Source organism: Sitodiplosis mosellana, unplaced genomic scaffold (genome assembly GCF_009176505.1).
Source record: "Sitodiplosis mosellana isolate CC-2019 unplaced genomic scaffold, AAFC_SMos_1.0 Smas_scaffold_38, whole genome shotgun sequence".
NCBI classification, from domain to species: domain Eukaryota; kingdom Metazoa; phylum Arthropoda; class Insecta; order Diptera; family Cecidomyiidae; genus Sitodiplosis; species Sitodiplosis mosellana.
Window position 1 is genome coordinate 194707 of NW_022595280.1, and position 9177 is coordinate 203883.

Consider the following 9177-nt stretch of genomic DNA (forward strand, 5'->3'; position numbering starts at 1 on the left):
TCTCTCTCTCTCTCTCTCTCTCTCTCTCTCTCTCTCTCTCTCTCTCTGTCTCGCTTTCTGTGGCAGTTGACTTTGTGTGTTATCTAGTTACTTGCTTAAATTGACACAGGTTATATTCAAGTTTTACCGTTATAAAAACATTATATATATTCACATTTTGTGTGTGCTTTCGACAAATAAAAACGGAATATTGCTTACAAACATAATATATACATACAAACATTCACGCTCACACATTCACACGGAGCGAAGCGTAAAGAGGGGAATTTTTTGTCATAAATATAACGCCGAAAAATTGGATAACGTTTCGTTTTTCCTTCGTCGTTTTTCTGACACAGTATGGAAATGATATTGTAACTGCCACAAATAATTCAATCACATAAATGCGGTTACTCAAATGATGCTTCAAGGTTTCAATTGCACAGAAAATTCGAGTCAAGTGAAAAAATTTGGCATTGCTGTCAATGCACGGTTATTTTTAACTTTTTCAGCATTTTTGCTTCTACGGATATATATTGAAAATCTCATCGAAATTGAACACTTGCTCCTTTTCGAATGAAACTTCCTATCATTTTATAGCATATTCAAAACTTCATCACTGCACCTCAACACAGATAAATTGATGGTTAAGCTTTAAATATTCGTTATGATATGCTTTTAGTTCGTATTCGAGCGTAGAAGGTTGATCAAGTTAAAATTGCTGATTATTCATCCATTTTCCCATTTTTCTCTCTACATTTTTGCAGCTCAAAGATGAAACTGTGCAAAAACTTTGACTATTTTCCATTAAATCGTGCAAATACCTTGTGTTCATCCGGAATGAATTTCTCGGTGTAGAGAAAAAAACTTTGTTAAGTACATCCATTCATTTCAAATCGATAGAGTCAGCTCTCTGACTTTTTTCCCTCCCACTCAAACTGCTATAAAATGAATTAAAATTTTTTGAGATATATTGCGCACGCTTTTTTTTGTAAAGTTCAGCATAATCTATTTAAAACAGAAAAATTGGTGCATACCATAACGCCATTTCAAGTGGAAATGTATTTATACGTTTTCATTAAAAATGTATGCATAGATACACAGATCCTTTGTCGCTTCACCAGTAAAAATCGTAACAGAAAAAAAATGCTGCCTTACAGCCTTGGACAAGCAGCACCATGACGTTAGAAAAGCTTTTGTAAACATATAACGTACAATTTTGGGATTAACATTGTGAGGTTGACACATTTGTTTTGCTTTGGGACGAATGGTTTTTATCATAAATTAAATGCAAGTAAATTTCACATTTTCTTTCTTCACAGTGGAAATGGGAAAAAAATGAAAAATAAACCATCGACGCAAACATTGAATTCTGCGAAAGAGAAATAATTTCCTCCGCATTGGAGCGAGTTCTTTTGATCGAAATAGAATGGGAAAAATGTGGGGAGAAGCATCCAATCAAAAGCACACCAAAAGATGTATCGATTTTTAATAAATTTTCCTACATTATGTCCCAGCAAGGAAAAATCGATGTGAATAACATGAATGTTAAAAAAAACGGTGAGTGCTAGAGGAGAATAACCGAAAATGAATGAAGAAAACGGTTGCAATCTGTGGGAAAAGTGAGTGTTTGGTACGTAAATCCAATTGTTCTATTAGTGGCAGTGTGAGTGTGTAGCTTTTTCTCTTGATTTCGTTCTTCGTTGGCTTTTCTCTCTTCGCTTTTGTTATTAAGTGAATGTGTGTGTATGTATGTTTCACGTGTGTGTATTTGTGCGTTTTTGGCAATATCAAAGCGTCTTATTATTTAAGCGCATAAATAAAATAAAAAATGTAAATGGTTAAAAACGGAATTGGTGGCGTGTATAAGCTATAAGGTTACATGTCGACCTAAGCATTAAGACCCCAAGTGTGTGTACATGTTGTTTACAACCCAACAGCTTAACAACACAACACACAATAAGATTCCAACTTGCCACATACACAATATATATATATATATGTATATTTTTGTGTGTGCGATGCGAGAAGTAGAAGAAGAAGAGGAAGGTGAAATTGGTGAATATTTTGCTCGCTTTGTTCTGTGTTTGGCTTGATTTTTCGAGTATATTATATTTATTTCTTGCGAACGAGCAAAGACCTGGACGAAAGTGAGCGAGAGAGAGAGAGAGAGAGAGAGAGAGAGAGAGAGAAAGTCAACGAAGAGCTTTTCACTGTTTTTTGTTGTCGTGTGCGTGTATTATATGCCACATTTATGTTTGGATAAGTAAGTTGAAAAACCGAAAACTTCGAATCGAATGAAGAGACAAGTGAATGGCTGTAAGTAGATGGGAGCGAGTGAGACGGACAGCACTCAGTTGGCGACGTTGGTGGCAGAAACGAGATGGAGTTATCTGTGAATTTGTGGTTTTTTCATCTTTCTCTTTGTGAATTTGCATGAATAATAGAATAAAATACGTACAATTGAGCCCATCTAAGCCATTATATGCAATATGTTGCCCGACTTTCAGAGAATGACTCTGTTCGTGTGTGCGCGGAGTGTATGTTAGTGTGCGGCAGAGAGAACTTTTATTCAGTGCGATTTTTTTCTTCAATTTATTTTGTATGGAAATACGAGAGAGAAAAAACCATTGACAGTGAGACAGGGCGAAAAATGTGAATCTTTTCGCATATTTGGTACGTAAATGTTGAACCCAAACAACAACGAGAATGGCACGCATACCAGAAAAAACGACACTGATAGAGAAAATGAGCAACAGCACACGTCTCTACCGAGCCACTCGGCGGCTGTTCATTAATAATTTATTCGCATTGAATTGTGTGCAGCAGCCAGCATATAAATCGCATACTGTTCAATTGTGCTCAATTAAGCGTGTATCGTAAAAGGAAATATGTGTGTGTTTGTGCGATACACGGAGAGTGAAAGAGATGGAAAAAGAAGAGAGTACGAGGGAGAGAGTCCTCATTCATACAGGCAAAGGTGTGTATGAAGCGTTCGCTCGTTTCGTGTCTGCACTGTGCGAATGAGTGGAATTCGATTAGCACGTTTATGGGCAATATTTTCGGTATGTTTCAACTTGTGTTTACTGCTTACTTAGTGCTTTTGATGTGCACAGATCTTCGTTTTTAATTCTCTGCGCTGCTATAACTCGGTCTACGTATGCTTTTCGGTCTCATCATTTATTCAATTCTGACAAAAAGACAGCAGCCCAATCGCATCTTGAGTGAGCTCACGGGTGAAATATGCGAACGGAGGTAAAGAGAGACAAATAGGGAAAATTAGAGAGAAGGAGAGAAGAAGCATAGAATACGAGCAAGAGTGCGAGCCATGATATATCCGAGATGATGAGGTAATACGGTTGCACAGCAAACACCAAGGGGTCTCTGATTCAATTTTAACGGAATAATAATAATGATGTTCGTTGTTGGCATTCTAGATAACGTCTGTTATTCGAAGTGTCAGTACACAAAAGTAAACAATGCGTGTATTGAAAACCGAATGAACGGGGAGATGGGTGTGAGAGAAGTGAATGAGCTTTGTGGATGGCATTAAGTATATGCGCTGATGTACGCGCGTTGATACAGATCTCACAATGAAAATGCGATAACAATTGAAATCGGCATGGGAGAGCTTTCAACACTTGTTGTTTTCGTTGCGTTGAAAAGTGCCAGAAAACTTTTTATCCCTCCTCCCCTCCCTCTTTCCTGCTTCCACTAAATCCTTCATTCTTTTTCCAGTCTCCCGCTCCCTTTCTCTTTCACTCTCTCTCTCCCACTCGGTTTAATGTGCGCCCACAAAAAACGAGAGAGATGAATAGCCGTACATTTTTTTCTATATTCACTTTTCCTTTTTCGACCTCTCGGCTGTGTGCTCCGAGTCAGTGGTGTGCGGTCGGTGGAACGGCGCGAATCACATACTGAATAGGCAAATATTTTGGCGTTGAAGTGGATGAAGCGACGGCAACACGACAACAGCCAGTGCAAATAAAAGAATAAAAAAAAATAAATGTAAAGAGACGGACAAACTTTTTTTCTCGTCATTGTTATCCCAAATTGTTTAAGAAAGCACTGACATGCTGTTAGATGTAAAAGTTTTTCCCACAGAAATATCGGAAGGATTTTTTTCCTGTTTTCTTTTTCCATTGTCGTTGTCGTTCTTCTACGCCAAGGCAAACTAAACTCAAAATGGCACTGTTTTTTCCGTTTTCTTTTTTTGCTTCTTTTCAATTCGACTTCATTTCTTATCTGGTTATTTTTCATTTGTATGTGTGCTCAAAATGAAACAGAATCGCTGGCGGCAATGCGAAATGAACACACGTATAACGAATGACTGCTTCGGAAAACCACACAGTAATTCTGCGAAAAATGTACGTAGAACGGGAGTGCGAGACGACAACAGAGAGAGAGAGAGAGAGAGCGAAAAAAAGTGGTCACCGATGTCAGTCGGTCTAATTCCTAATGTTTGAATCTCTCTCGTATAATCATTTATCTTTGTTGAACATTAATCCATCTAGTAAACTCAACAGAGTAAAAAGAAATATGCCGAGCCTGTTTGAAGTAAGCCACAGAGAAGGGACAATTCGTATATGGTGATGGGGAGCAGTAGCCGAGGAGAAAAGTTGATGTTAGTGCTGTCGTTTTGAGAAGGATTTTGAATCATCGCATGTAAATTGAATCCGCATTATATTCATTATTAGTCTCGTCGCTTTAGCGAGCTGCCTGTTGTTTTCCTTTACATTTAATGTTAGTCCCTCTCAACAAGTCGAAAGGAAGTTTTGAATCAACACCCGTATCACATAATAGGCGCAACCAAATAGCAAAAATGTGCTTGAATTTTCCGAGTTTTCCGCACAACCACAATGCACACAAACACACATCGAACAGCAGCAGCAGCAGCAGCAGCAGCATTAGCAGCAGCACCACAAGCGGAAAACCATTTGCAAAATTTTCAAATGTAATTTCGTGTGTACGTTTGGAGATTCGGTTTAAAAATAGATGGATTTGAATTACTTCACATATGATACACAATCCATTAAAGTTGGCCAATTCAAATGAACTGAGAGTTTACATGCATGTGAAATCTGTTGAAAAATCCACAGTGATGACGGTTGTTGGTTTCTTTTTCGCTTACATTTCATTCATTATGCACACAAATCTATATAATAATTCCTTTCAATGATTACTTTCTGTTACATTTTTCTGCCTGTGTCTTCCTTCTCCGCTATTGTGAATCCGATGTGCCGACCGAATTTCAACGATTTTTAATTGTTGTTTTTATTCGTTTCGGCAATTTTATTACGATTCAATGTGGTGTGTGTATTTTGAGCGCGATATATATTTGAACTCTGTCGCTCTTTCGCCTCTCTCTGTGTGTTTATTATTATTTGTTTTCGTGTTTCAGCATTCACGTTGTTGGTTTCAATTCAGTTGGGTATGTAATTGATATTTTAATAAATCTCAGAGACAGCACGGGAAAATTACGCGGTTCGATGTTCTCCTACTCTGTTTGTACATTGGGTGTTGTGTATGGCTTGAATATGCAAATCACTCGGAGTATATTACTTGTGCGCGTAATTCAATAAATCTGTTGAAGTTAATGGAGGGTCTCTATAAATGTACCAAGAGGAAGCTGCTGCTGCTGCTACAGGGAAAAAAAATCGTCTGAGTCGAGACATTTATGCGGATGTATGCGATAATGTACAAATGCATGGTGACAGCCAACGAGCAGAGGAAAAAAAAGAATCGCAGAGAAGAAAATAAATAGTAGTAGCAGCACCAATAGCAAAGAATGACAACGGGAAAAATGAGCTCTCGATACTCTTGAGCTGAACAATTTGCGTGATGACGACGAAATGTATACCACTTCACATCATCTCGGGATATTATTTTATTTTATGGCAAGAATTATTATGCATACATGCATGGAAATTTGCATGACGAAAGCATGGTGAATACACACAGACGGTGTAAACCGAGATAGAGCGAGAGAGAGCGAGAGAGAGAGAGAAAGCGAGCCCGCGAATCGAGATATACGTGGGCGATGTGAAAAATAAACGCTCGTGCCAACGGTACGAATAATATTAGGTCAGATAGATTTTTCTGCTCTTCCTTTCGGAATAATACTATGTATATCTGTGTGTGTAACGGTGGTTGGTTGCTTTGCCATCACACGATTTCTCTATTCGATTAACATCGAGTACACGATGTCGAGGTTTTGTCTCGAATTGTTGTTGCCATAACCATTCGTAATCCGAGAACTGTGCAACAGAACACAGTGCATATCATGCATACGAACGTGCCTGTACGGTCTCTCTTTCGCTCTATCGCATTCGCTCATCCTACATTCTCGTTCTATCTCGCTCGTTATTCCTGTTGCACGTCGATCGACGGAATGCACAGTGCACACTGTGTGCACACACACCTAGGCACTCGTTCTGCCTCTCAGCCACCCTCGTACATCAGCGTAGGCCCATTTTGCTCGCTGCTCTCGCGTATGTTACATTCTTCATTTGCGCGCGTTATTTATATGTCGAAAATAGTACTTCGAACAGCCTTGCTCTCTGGCTCAAGCTCCCACTTTGTACTCATTTTCATGTACCGTTTCAAAAGAAAAACACAGTTCCCATCTAATGTTTAGTTTTTGCATCACACATGCAAATTGCGACACCCGAAAATTACTCTCTCTCTCTCTCTCTCTCTCTCTCTCACTATCTTTCCATTCCGTTCACTAAACTAACCCACGGTATAGTGTGTTAGCTGTGTTACCAAAAATTTTAATTAGGTTTCTCGCATATTTTTCACGCAGTCACACACTGGAACAGAGCATATACACAGGTATATCAACGGGGAGCGTAATTTGCTAAATAAGCATATTCAACCACGTTTCGTACACAAATATCAATTTTCCTTGCACAAACAAAGCACACACACAAACACATTCACACACACTCGCACAATACCTTAAATGATTCAGACTCATTTAGTCCACAAAATGTGGAAATGAAAGAAGCATGAATAAATAAAACCTGAAGCTGAACGAACGAACGAAACGAAAATTCGTAACAAATAAATAACAATAATAACTCAGCATACAGTAACAATGCCTTTACATCAATAAAAACAACAACAAGCTCGATAACATGAAAATGGCATTTGTGTGTGCGATTCGCTCCGCCATCATCAACCACCAACACCACCATCATATCAGAAAATATAAATGTCGAATAAGTAGCCGAAATGAAACGGCTCTGTCGCGAGAGAGAAAAATGAAAATTGGAGAGAAACCTTTGGAAAGGAAAGCTAAAATCATACAACTTTTTTTTCTTTGCTCTGTTCGGTTTGCTTGTTATTATTCTTATTCACATTTGCCTTCGTTCATGTCAACTTAAGAGCACACGCTTTTTTATGTGCCGTTTTTATATTCGCTATATGGAATCCAGACAACGAGGAGCTGCTTTTTCTCAGCACTTTTCAACATACTAGTAGTTACTCTTGAACGAAGAGAGAAGTGATTTAGTTTTCAGCGTCAGCTAGTCCACAACGTGCTTATGTTCACCACATTTCATTGCAACAATAAATAGTTTCTCGCTCATTTCATATATGTCGACTGTGAGCGTATGAGAGAGAGTCAGAGATTTTATTTCTCGTTTTTTTCTTCTCGACTTTTTTTATGTATATTTGTTCCGGTTTTTTCCTCATATTTGTTACTGTGCTCAAAACCTCACCAATTTGAAATCCTATTCGCCTGGCTTATATTTGTTCTGCAGCTCGACTGAATGTTTTATTTGTATATTCACATTTGAAATTAAACCATGCAGAATGGAGCAACAACCGAATGAAAAAAAAAAGTGTTTTTTTGTTCAAAATGAAAATAACACAACTTATACCACTTTTACATTAATTTCCATGAGGGCTTCCAATTTTTGAGACACAAAAGCGCTCACACACTCATTTAACTTTCGCGGAAAAATTTCGACGCGCGCTTTTTGTTGAATTTTTTTTATTTGTTTGATGCACATAAATCAATTGTATTTTTTTTATCACAGCAGAAGTCTTTCTGTAAAATGATTGGAAATTGAAAACGGAAAAATAGAACAATCAAAACAAAAATTATTATCATCAACCGAAACGAAATGTTTTAATTAATCCGTTTTATTTTTGTTGGCATTCACTTTATTTAAACGAATAAAAAACAGAGCAAATGTTTTTTTAAGCAGTCATATTGTTTTTTAGTGGATGAGAAAAAAAATATATCAACTGGTTGGTTTGTCGGTCACACATACACATCGACCGTATTTCAATGACCAATTTCCAATCGAATAAATGAATTGAAAACATTCAGGTGAACAAAACACATATATATCCATAAATTATTACACTCACGAAAACTTCGATTGGAGAAATTCTTTTCATCCAACATTTACTTATTTTTTTTACAGATTAAATCCACTAAACCCAATTTTTGGTGAAATTTTTATTCTGAGATTTGAACTCAAACACAAAGAAAAAAAAATCAAATAAACGGAACAAAACGGAAAAGTAAAAGATGAAACAGAAAAAATTGACGAATTCAGAAAATTCGACAAACCGAACCGAGAACAAATAACGAATACGAAACAACGATAAAAAAAACACACGGATGATTAAAAACACAAGCGAAAAACACCAAAGGAAATTGAAAATAAAACTGAATTTCTATGCAAGCAACATATAAGCGCGTAAAAACTGATTTTTGGCGAAAATTGAAACAATTCTTCTCCGGAGGCTGGCAGCCAACTCGTGCGTCGATGGGAAAACAACGATTGAAAAGACCATCGAAAGCACTGGTTTCTCTCGTGTGCTCAATCTCGTTGTCGACGACTCTCGTCGGTATCGGATTTGGTCTTGTTGTTGTTGCCCGCTTGCTGCTGCTGCTACTTCTGCTGCTCGCTTCGTGTGTCCGTTTATTTCATTTCGTTCTATTTTGCATGACATGTGCTGCTATACATCGCGTACCCCTTTGCGCGCGACAGAGACGGCAACATTCGAAAGTGTATTAATGCGATTTTGTTGTGTGATGTTATCGCAGCGCATGAGCTGGCCTCTCCATGTGTCTGCCACAAGCTTACGGATGTCAGCAGCAGCGACAGCAACAGCAACAGCAAAAGCTAGTGAATTTCATTCGAAGCACATTTTCCACGGTGCAACCGAAGCGGCACC

General features: G+C 38.0%; 1 protein-coding gene across 1 annotated transcript in view; it reads right to left on the reverse strand.

The window, feature by feature from the left end:
• LOC129569507 (voltage-dependent T-type calcium channel subunit alpha-1G) overlaps nucleotides 1–8782 on the reverse strand; it is a 53502-nt gene extending 44720 nt beyond the window's left edge. The window contains exons 1-2 of the mRNA XM_055448361.1: nucleotides 8362–8782; nucleotides 7704–8035 (exon numbers count right to left, since the gene is read on the reverse strand). The gene's annotated coding sequence lies outside the window, so the exon portion shown is untranslated. The remainder of the gene's footprint in view (nucleotides 1–7703; nucleotides 8036–8361) is intronic.
• Nucleotides 8783–9177: the final 395 nt, after the last annotated feature.